Raw genomic sequence first — 11,809 nt, 5'->3', positions numbered from 1 at the left:
CTCTTCCACTGAAATGTCTCTCTGCTATATCCTCCATTTGTTGTAGATAGAAGTATTCGTATTTGTAAATGATTGAATGATGAATCAGAGTGGAAGGATATGAAATGTCATCTCAAACACAGGCATTATTTCCAGGGCAACTAGATCGACAGGCACTTCATTGGATCATTAATAAATCTAGAGAAAGAATGGGCCAGGCTGAAGAAACCAATCAGTCAGGGAGATTCTGTCCAGAGGGTCTGACCTGATCTCTCAGACCAACAAACTCTTGGTGTCAGATACAGAAAAAAAAAATGTGTCATGGGTGAGGTGACTCATGCCTGTAATCCCAGCATTTTGGGAGGGCGAGGCAGGAGGATCACTGGAGTTTGAGACCAACCTGAGCGACATAGGCAGACCCTGTCTCTACAAAATTAAAATCAAAATTAAAATGAGCCAGGAGTAGTGGTACACACCTGTAGTCTCAGCTACTCAAGAGGCTGAGGTGGAAGGATTGTTTGAACCCAGTAGTTCGACGCTGCAGTGAGCCATGATTGCACCACCGCACTCCAGCGTAGGCAACAGACCAAGACCTTGTCTTTAAAAATAAAATAAAAATGTTATCCTCCACAGGCACAATATCAGGACATAGGATGCTGAGGTCATTAAACAGTTCAGTCGTAGAACTCATTCCCTCTACTCTGTTTCTATACTCACGAGGCAACCTTCTGACAATGCATGTTGCCAGGTAGCTTCTGGGAGGCAACATGCAGGTGAGGCTAATGCTTATGTCCACACTGTGGCTTATACGTCAGTCTCTTGAAACTGAGCATGATTCAGCATCCCAGACTCTGAGCCTGCAAGTCTGGAAAAAGGCTCAGTTCAAATTTCCAGCCTGCAAAGGAGGCAGCACCAGGCACCAGGGTTGCAATGCCCTGGGCTGGTGGAGATGGTGTGGCGCCTGCAGTCCCCTGGCCTGGTGAAGACAGTGGGATACAGCAATTTGCTAAGTGAGGCTGGGGAGTGAGACCGTCTGGGTCCCTAGCCCAGCACTGCCACTATATTAGTCAGGGTTCTCTAGAGAGACTAATAGGATGTATATACATATATATATATAAAATATTTTATAAAGGGAAGTTTATTAAGTATTAACTCACATGCTCACAAGGCTCCACAATAGACTGACCATCTGGAAGCTGAGTAGCAAGGAGAGCCAGTCCGAGTCCCAAAACTGAAGAACCTGGAGTCTGATGCTTGTTGATGTTTGAGGGTGGGAAGGGTCCAGCACCGGAGAAAGATGTAGGCTGGGAGCCTAGGCCAGTCTATTCTTTTTACATTTTTCTGCCTACTTTATATTCTAGCTGTGCTGGCAGCTGATTAGATGGTGCCCACCCAGATTAAGGATTGGTCTGCCTTTCCCAGCCCACGGACTCAAATGTTAATCTTTGAGTAACACCCTCACAGACACACCCAGGATCAATGCTTTGCATCTTTCAATACGACCAAGTTGATTCAGTATTCACCATCACAGCCACTTACTAGATACGAACTTTGGTCAGGTCTTTAACTTCTTAGTACTTGTTTCCTCATTATTATTGGTGAATAGAAAACAGTACTTAGCTCACAGAGTTGTGTGAATTAAATGAGTGAATTCAAGTCAAGTACTTAGAACAGTACCTGGCACAGAGGAAGAGATCGAGAAGTACTCATGATTGTTATTGTTGTTTAGTCCCAGATCCTTCATTTACTAAGTGCTGTGGCTCATGCTCACTCTGCCCTAGTATCCTTGTCTTCCGCTGAGAATGTGAACACCTCATCCTAAGGTTGTTGATGGAACAACAACCTTGTTATGTAAAGTGCTTATGTAGTCAAGTGCCCGGCATACAGCAAGCACTTGATGACAGGCAATTTCTTCTCTCTGCTTTACTTTTGCAAGGCCCAAGCCTTGTATTGCAATGAATTCAGCAGGATAAATGTGGCTTTGTTGTGTCTCTTAGAAGCTACCCGTTTGTTTTTTCCCACTGACATTCAAATCTTGACATATGCTGTTTTAAAAAACTTTTTTTTTTTGAGATAGAATCTTGCTCTCTCCGAGGCTAGAGTGTAGTGCCGCAATCTCGACTCACTGCAACCTCCGCCTCCCAGGTCAAGCAATTCTCCTGCCTCAGCCTCCCAAGTAGCCAGGATTACAGGTGTGTGCCACCACGCCAACCTAATTGTTGTATTTTTAGTAGAGAAGGGGTTTCATCATGTTGGCCAGGCTGATCTCAAACTCCTGACCTCAAGTGATCCACCCACCTTGGCCTCCCAAAGTGCTGGGATTATAGGTGTGAGCCACTGCGCCCAGTCCGTTTTTAAAAACTGTGTGTGTGTGTGTGTGTGTGTGTGTGTGTGTGTGTGTGTGTGTGTGTTTTGAGACAAAGTCTCGCTCTGTTACCCAGGCTGGAGTGCAGTAGCACGATCTCAGCTTACTGCAAGCTCCGCCTCCTGGGTTCACGCCATTCTCCTGCCTCAGCCTCTTGAGTAGCTGGGACTACAGGCACCTGCCCCCATGCCCGGCTAAGTTTTGTTTGTTTGTTTGTTTGTTTGTTTGTTTGTTTGTATTTTTAGTAGAGATAGGGTTTCACCGTGTTAGCCCGGATGGTCTTGATCTCCTGACCTCGTGATCCACCTGCCTCAGCCTCCCAAAGTGTTGGGATTACAGGTGTGAGCCACCATGCCCTGCTTTAAAAACTTTTAAATGAAGTTCACCGTTATTCCCATTAGTGGCAGTGGTATCTCAAGAATCAAGAAAACAGACATTTAGTACTTGTAGCCTATGATCTCCACATTTGTAGAATATGAATGCAACATGCAGAGCTGAAAATTACCTTAGACATCATCTCACCCCCAGACCCTCATTTTTAGTGAAAGAAAAAAGTATTATCTGAACAAATAACATACAGTGTTAAAATAATGTTTTAATAATATTTATCTTGGCCAGGTGCAGTGGCTCATGCCTGTAATCCCAGCACTTTGGAAGGCTGAGGTGGGAGGATTGCTTGAAGCCAGGAGTTGGAGACCAGCCTGGGCAACATAATGGGACCCCATCTCTACAAAAAAATTAAAAAAAAAAAAGCTAGGCATGGTGGCACGTGCCTGCAGTCCCAGCTACTCTGGAGGCTGAGGTAAGAGCATCACTTGAGCCCAGGAAGTCGAGGTTGCAGTGAGTTGTGATCACGTCACTGCATTCCAGCCTGAGTGACAGAATGAGGTTCTGTTTCATAAAAAAAAAAAAAAAAAAAAAATTATCTTATCCTTTAAATTTGTATCATGTGTATGATTTATAGCATACATATTAGCCTATATAAGTACATATATGTATGCCTGTTTTTTCCTCAAAAAAGTTTATAATCCATGGCTTCATTCCACTCATTAAGACTCTTTCTGGGCCGGGCATGGTGGCTCATGCCTGTAATCCCAGCACTTTGGGAGGCCGAGGCGGGCGGATCACGAGGTCAGGAGATCGAGACCATCCTGGCTAACACAATGAAACCCCATCTCCACTAAAAATACAAAAAAAATTAGCCGGGCGTGGTGGCGGCGCCTGTAGTCCCAGCTACTCGGGAGGCTGAGGCAGGAGAATGGCGGGAACCCGGGAAGCGGAGCTTGCAGTGAGCCGAGATCGCACCACTGCACTCCAGCCTGAGCAACAAAGCAAGACTCCGTCTCAAAAAAAAAAAAAAAAAAAAAAAAAGACTCTTTCTGGGCCGGGCATGGTGGCTCATGCCTGTAATCCCAGCACTTTGGGAGGCCGAGGCGGGCGGATCACGAGGTCAGGAGATCAAGACCATCCTGGCTAACATGGTGAAACTCCATCTCTACTAAAAATATAAAACAATTAGCCGGGCGTGGTGGCGGCGCCTGTAGTCCCAGCTACTAGGGAGGCAAAGGCAGGAGAATGGTGTGAACCCGGGAGGCAGAGCTTGCAGTGAGCTGAGATCAGGCCACTGCACCTCCAGCCTGGGCAACAAAGCAAGACTCCGTCTCAAAAAAAACAAAAGGCTCTTTCTGTACCACTGCCATTACCATCCTGCAAGTCCCTACATGGCGTGAACCATGTTTTTTTTGTTTTGTTTTTTTTTTTTGAGACTGAGTCTCGCTGTGTTGCCTGGGCTGGAATGCAGTGGTGCAATCTCAGCTCACTGCAACCTCTGCCTCCAGGGTTCAAGCAATTCTCCTGTCTTAGCCTCCCGAGTAGCTGGGGTTACAGGCATGCCCCACCACACCTGGCTAATTTTTGTATTTTTGGTAGAGACAGGGTTTCACCATGTGGGCCAGGCTGGTCACGAACTCCTGACCTCAAGTGGTCCAACCGCCTCAGCCTCCCAAAGTGCTGGGATTACAGGCGTGAGCCACCGCGCCCCGCCAAACCATGTCTTTTGTATTCCTTCCCTCACACTAATAATCCTATGGAGAGCATGCCCTGCTAGACTGCAGGTCAGTGAGAATCCTGGAACAAACACGCCTTGGCTCAAGGTGCCTCCCCTGCTGTTTATGTGTCTGTGGTGCGCACCCACGAACTTCTTCAGCCCAGCATGTCTCCTTTCTTCCTTGAGCATCACACCTCCTACACTTTGGGAAATGCGCCTTCCTAGGTCCTACCCATGTAATTCAAATGTGTGTTGCCATCTTCTTGCATAGCAACTCCAGCCTGGTCTCAGTAACTGCTTGAAGGGTGAGCACTTGACTCAAGCCAGCCCAATCACAGCACCCTGTGGGCCCAGTCATAGCACAGTCATTAAGCCAGGGTGGGATGTGTCTTGAGCTGGACCAATCCAAGCTTTCCCCTGGGATCCTTCTAACTGAGTTGAGGGAAAAAGCTAATTTCCTCTCTGGTGAATTATAACTATATGAGTCAGGAATAATCTTGTCCTCCATTTTTTTCTTTATAAATTTTTTTGAGACAGAGTCTCACTCCATCACTCAGGTTGGAGTGCGGTAGCGCGATCTCGGCTCACTGCAACCTCTGTGTCCCGGTTTCAAGTGATTCTTGTGCCTCAGCCTGCTGAGTAGCTGGGATTACAGGCATGCGCCACCACGCCTGGCTAATTTTTGTATTTTTAGTAGAGATGGGGTTTCACCATGTTAGCTATACTGGTCTCAAATTCCTGACCTCAAGTGATCCACCTACCTTAGCCTCCCAAAGTGCTGGGATTATAGGCATGAGCCACCGCGCCCAGCCATCCTCCATTTTTTTAGAGTAAGTTGGTTTGAAAGAATGATCCCAATACAGTGAAAGGAGCAGAAATGACAGACACATTTTTGTCAGTATCCAAGACTGGCTCTTCATCAGTTCCTTTGAGTCTGTGAATGATTCCAGGTTCCTTCCAGAATATTCCCTTTTCTTCCTGGTTGGTCAGTCAGCTTCTGTTGATTGCAACCAGAAGCACACTGACTAGTGAAGGAATGGTGGCTCTCTGTATACCCAAACCGAATGGGAAGTCCCAGAAGGCAAGGAGTGCCTCCCATCCTGTCTTTGTGTCTTTCTCAGCCGCACAGTTTCTTGGACTTAGAGATACTTCTAAAAGCTCTGTGGGCAGTCAGGGGAGGGTGTGGCCTAGAGTGGTGAAGCAGTCTTCAGGGACAAAGTGGGACCAGAGCTGGGGCTTGAGAGACCAGGACTTGGACACAGGTCCCCTGGCCCAGGACTCCTGGAGAACAAAACTGGGAAAAAACAGGGCATGGCTTGGAAGTGGTCAGGAGACAAGCCTGTAATATCAGCACCTTGGGAGGCTGACATAGGAGGATCCCTTGAGCCCAGGAGTTAGAGGCCAGTCTGGGCAACATAGGGAGACCTCCTCTCTACGTAAAATTTAAAAATTTGCCAGGCATGGTGGCACACACCTGTGGTCCCAGTTACTTGGGAGGCTGAGGTGGGAGGCTTGCTTGGGCCTGGAAGGTCGAGGCTGCAGTGAGCTATGATTGCACCACTGCAGCCCTCCAGCCTGGGTGACAGAGCAAAACCCTATAGATACATAGATAGTAGATAGATAGATGGATAGATAGATAGATACATACATACATACATAGAGCAAAACCCTATACAGAAAGAGAAAGAAAAGAAAGAAAAGAAAAGAAAGAAAGAATAAATGAAGGAAAAAGAAGGAAAGAAAAGAAAGAAAAAAAAGAGAGAGAAAGAGGAAGGAAGGAAGGGAGGGAGGGAGGGAGGGAGAAGGGAGAGAGGGAAAGAGGGAGGAAGGACTGAGCACAGCCGGGCAAGTTTGGGTAGCAGGCAATAGAGCAGACAGAGCTTCCACTGACAGGCTAAATGTCTGTATTGCTATCATGGGGCAGTGTAAAGAAAGAAATGCTCCTTTAAAAACTAAAGGCAGTCACCAGGCGCGGTGGCTCATGCCTATAATCCCAGCACTTTGGGAGGTCGAGGCAGGTGGATCACGAGGTCAGGAGATCAAGACCATCCTGGCTAACATGGTGAAACCCCGTCTCTACTAAAAATACCAAAAAATAATAATAATAATAATTAGCTGGGCATGGTGGCAGGCGCCTGTAGTCCCAGCTACTCGGGAGGCTGAGGCAGGAGAATGCCATGAACCCAGGAGGCAGAGCTTGTAGTGAGCCGAGATTGCGCCACTGCACTCCAGCCTGGGCAACAGAGCAAGACTCCGTCTCAAAAAAATAAATAAATAAATAAAAACTAAAGGCGGTCATTAGGGACCTAGTGAAATAAATTAGGTTCAGTCAATGAAAACTACAAAGCTGGCAGCTGGGCACGGTGGCTCACGCCTGTAATCCCAGCACTTTAGGAGGCCAAGGCGGGTGGATCACAAGGTCAGGAGATCGAGACCATCCTGGCTAACACAGTGAAACCCTGTCTCTACTAAAAATACAAAAATTAGCTGGGCATGGTGGCGGGTGCCTGTAATCCCAGCTACTTGAGAGACTGAGACAGGAGAATCGCTTGAACCTGAGAGGCAGAGGTTGCAGTGAGCTGAGATCGTGCCATTGCACTCCAGCCTGAGTGATAAGGCAAGAAAAAAAATAAAAATAAAATAGGGTGGCAGCCGGGCACAATGGCTCACGCCTGTAATCCCAGCACTTTGGGATGCCGAGGCAGGCTGATTGCTTGAGCTCAGGAGTTCGAGACCAGCCTGGCCAACATGGTGAAACCCCATCTCTACTAAAAATACAAAAAACTAGCTGGGTGTGATGGCGGGTACCTGTAATCCCAGCTATGCGGGAGGCTGAGGCAGGAGAATCACTTGAACCCAGGAGATGGAGGTTACAGTGAGCTGAGATTGCATCATTGGACTTCAGCCTGGGCAACAGCAAAACTCCGTCTCGAATATATATATATATATACGTGTGTGTGTGTGTCTATATATACACACATATATATATATATACAAAAATTAGCCAGGCGTGGTGGCACGCTCTTGTAGTCCCAGCTACTTGGGAGGCTGAGGCAGGAGAATTGCTTGAACCTGGGCGACGTAGGTTGCAGTGAGCTGAGATCATACCACTCCACTCCAGCCTGGGTGACAGAGTGAAACTCCATCTCCAAAGAAAAAAGAGAACCACTTCTCATCCCCAAATCCTTGAAGTGTGGGGCAGGGGCACTGGCTTTGACACTATATGTAGGATGGGGTCTGAAGCAGCCATTTTTCAGTTAAAGGATATTGACACCATTGGAATGAAAGGTGTGGGGACACCCAGATAGTCAACACTGGCTTACACCTCTAATACCAGATACAGGATTTGAATCTTGAATGGGAGACATCAAAGGGAGTCTTTTTTTTTTTTTTTTTTTTTTTGAGACAGAGTTTCACTCTTGTTGCCCAGGCTAGAGTGCAATGGCATGATCTGGGTTCACCACAACCTCCACCTCCCAGCTTCAAGCTATTCTCCAGCCTCAGCCTCCCGAGTGGCTGAGATTATAGGCGTGCACCACCATACCTGGCTAATTTTGTATTTGTAGTAGAGACAGGATTTCTCCATGTCGATTAGGCTGGTCTCGAACTCCTGACCTCAGGTGATCCACCCACCTTGGCCTCCCAAAGTGCTGGAATTACAGGTGTGAGCCACCGCACTCAGCCCAAAGGTAGTCTTTTATAACAAAGAGAGTCTTATGATAAACCTATAGAAATTATCATGCTTTATTATTTGAGGGGTATATAATTATCTGAGGGGTGATGTGGATTTAAAATATGTCTAGGCCAGGCACAGTGGCTCACACCTGTAATCCCAGCACTTTGAGAGGCCAAGGCAGGAGGATCGCTTGAGCCCAGGAGCTCAAGGCTGCAATGGGTCATGATCGCACCATTGCCCTCCAGAGTGAGCAGCAGAGCGAGACCCTATCTCAAAAAATAACACATTAAATTAAATTAAATTATGTCTAAAGAAGTTTGAACAGAGGTTCCCAACCTTTGGGATACAGTGCCAGCATCTCACGAGCAGAGTGATTCTTCTGGAAGGAGACATCTGGAACCCTTATCAGGGTGGGCTGGGGGCTGTGTATGATTCTGAACAGATATTTAGGATCTCTCATCTCAAGAATTACCAGTTTAGAGATATGCCTCCCTAGCCAGGCACCGTGGCTCATACCTGTAATCTCAGCACTGTAGGAGGCTGAGGTGAGTAGACCACATGAGGCCAGGAGTTCAAGACCAGCCTGGCCAATATGGAGGAAACTCCATCTCTACTAAAAATACAAAAAGTAGCCGAGCTGGGTGGTGCACATCTGTAATCCCAGCTACTCAGGAGGCTGAGTCAGGAGAATCGCTTGAATCTGGGGGCAGAGGATGCAGTGAGCCAAGATCGTGCCACTGCGCTCCACCCTGGGCAACAGAGAAAAAGCCTGCCTCAAAAAGAAAGAAAGAAAGAAAAAGGATATGCCTCCCTAATGACTCCCTAGGAGTCAGTGGGGGGTGGAATGACAGCCACGCCTCACAAACTGTCCTGTGCTCTTCCAAAACAGGGTTCTGGGCCTCTAGGATGCTCTATTCCATGTTTTTACAGTAACAGCTGGATGGACCAATGCTGTGAAATTACAGGCACAGGCTGGCTCATCCTGAGCCTGGTATGAAGTTTCCTACTTTTCCCCTTTACTCCCTGCCAACACCCAATACCCAGGGCCCAGATGTCAGAGAGCCGGTCATGGTGCCCAAATCCTTGATCATAACTGCCTTTACCTGTGTGTTTTGGGGTGTTTTTCATTTTTGATGGTGTCTGACTTAAACCAACCTTCTCAAGACTTCCATTTCATCCTCTCTGGCCTCCTTTCAGCGCTATGCATTCCTGTTCCTGAGGAGTTCCAAAGGGGCTGCAGCTCTGTGGGGCCCAGACCACCAGCAGCTGGTCCACGGCCTCTGGCTATGCCAGTCTCCTGCCTTACAATCCCAATTCCTGTCTCCCCAGTGTGTTTCACCTTCGTCCCACATTGCCTCCTCCCTCCTTTCCCTCTGCCCCATCCAATTCATCCTCCAATCCCTGACTTCTCCATGAAGTCTCATCTCATGCTTATTGTATCAGGAGCTCCGACTCCTCCCATCAACTCTGCTGTCAAGCAAATTGTACTGCCTTAGGTTGCCAGTTTCCTGTTCATGTCTGTCGCTCAACTCCAATCACTTGTACCCCCTATGGTGCCCATCCTGGCTAGACAAGTGCTAAATACTAAAGAGGTAATTAAGTGAACAAAATGCGGAGGCCAGCATCCTGAGTGTCACTATCTTTGATCAACTCTGGGGTTAGAGCTCCCTATGGGACTCTCCTAGGGCCTGTGCTAGTGACCGGGGTGACTCATAGCGTAGCTAAGGGGCACTAGTGCAGTAGGATCCCCCAGCCCAGCATCCAGGAAACCAGAGACTTAGCCTTGGCCATCACTAGCTCAGTATGGCTTCTATAGACCAGTATTTTCCCAACTTCTCAGTGGGATGTCCTGTGGCGAGTCTTCCGGAAGATCAGGCGTGTATTTCTCAAGCCCCCACCCTCATGTAGTATGCTTTCTAGTAGTGCTGTTCTCACAAATACCTTCTCTCCTGTTAGACGTTGGGCTCCCAGAGGGCAAGGACTAGGTCTTACACTTCTTTGTTCCCTAATAGGTGTTCATGAAACAATAACAACGCAGCCACCCATCCATCCTCAATCTCATTCTCCTAACGCCCTGCCTTCCCCTTTCCATAAAGTAAGGCACAAACTGAGGCCATGAGCATGAAGTTACCTGAGCTGTCCACCCACCTCAGGATCTGTTCCACCTCTCTGAACTTTTTGGAGCAGCAACCTTTGCAGAGCACTGCTTGTACCCGATCATCTGGTACAGTGCTGAGGAAGGAATGCTACAATCCAGATGTCCCTGTTAGAACTTCCTAGGCTGATGGGGACAGAAAGCCCAGAAAAGCATATCCTGAAATGAGGAAGGAATTTGAATGCCTGAGAAGTTGAACACAGGTCTGTAAGGACACAGATGCAGCTCTCATACTTCCAGGAAGTCTGTTGGGAAAGAGTTTCACTCTTTATTGGGTCCTCTTTTCTTTTTCTTTTTTTTTAACTATTCGAATTTTTATTGCATGCATTGTGTGTTTTTTTTTTTTTTTTTTTTTGGAGACAGAGTCTCACTCTGTCACCCAGGCTGGAGTGCAGTGGCACAATCTTGGCTCACTGCAAACCCTATCTCCCAGGTTCAAGCGATTCTCCTGAGTAGCTGGGATTACAGTTGTGTGCCATCACACCTGGCTAATCTTTGTGTTTTTAGTAGAGACGGAGTTTCACCATGTTGGCCAGTCTGGTATCGAACCCCTGACCTCAAGTGATCCACCTGCCTCGGCCTCCCAAAGTGCTGGGATTACAGGCGTGAGCCCCCATGTCCAGCCTGCATTGATTTTTAAATTAAAAGTCAATTTAAAAAATAGGCTGGGCTGGGCGAAGTGGTTCACACCTGTAATCCCAGCACTTTGGGAGGCCGAGGTGGACGGATCACTTGAGGTCGGGAGTTACAGACCAGCCTGGCCAACATGGTGAAACCCCATCTCTACTAAAAACACAAAAGTTAGCCGGGCATGGTGGTGGGGGCCTATAATCCCAGCTACTCTGGAGGCTGAGGCAGGAGAATCACTTGAACCCGGGAAGCGGAGGTTGCAGTGAGCTGAAATGGCACCACTGCACTCCAGCCTGGGCAACAGAGTGAGACTCCATCTAAAAAATAAATAAACAAAAGACAGACCGAGTGCAGCAGTTCACACCTATAATCTCAGCACTTTGGGAGGCTGAGGGGAGAGGGTTGCTTGAGCTCAGGAGTTCAAGCCCAGCCTGGGCAACATAGCAAAACCCTATCTCCACAAAAAGCAAAATAAATAAATAAATAAATAAAGCCAGGTGTGGTGATGCATGGATGCCTATAGTCCCAGCTACCCGGGAGGCTGAGGCAACAGACTGCTTGAGCCCAGCAGTTCATGGCTGCAGTGAGACATGATTGAATCACTGCACTTCAGCCTGGACAACACAGTGAAATCCCGTCTCTCTCTGTCACCCAGGCTGGAGTACAGTGCTGCCATTTTGGCTCACTGCAACCTCCACCTCCCGGGTTCAAATGATTCTCCTGCCTCAACCTCCCAAGTAGCTGGGACTACAGGCGCACGCCACCACGCCCAGGTAATTTTTTGTATTTTAGTAGAGATGGGGCTTCACTGAGTTGCCCAGGCTGGTCTCGAACTCCTGAGCTCAGGCAATCTGTCTGCCTTGGCCTCCCAAAGTGCTGGGATTACAGGCGTGAGCCACCACACCCGGCCTTTCTGTTTTTAAAAATTGTTTCTTGGCCGGGCGCGGTGGCTGAAGC

This window comes from Macaca fascicularis, chromosome 3 (assembly GCF_037993035.2).
Source record: "Macaca fascicularis isolate 582-1 chromosome 3, T2T-MFA8v1.1".
Lineage (NCBI taxonomy): Eukaryota > Metazoa > Chordata > Mammalia > Primates > Cercopithecidae > Macaca > Macaca fascicularis.
Note: the sequence above shows the minus strand (reverse complement) of the source record.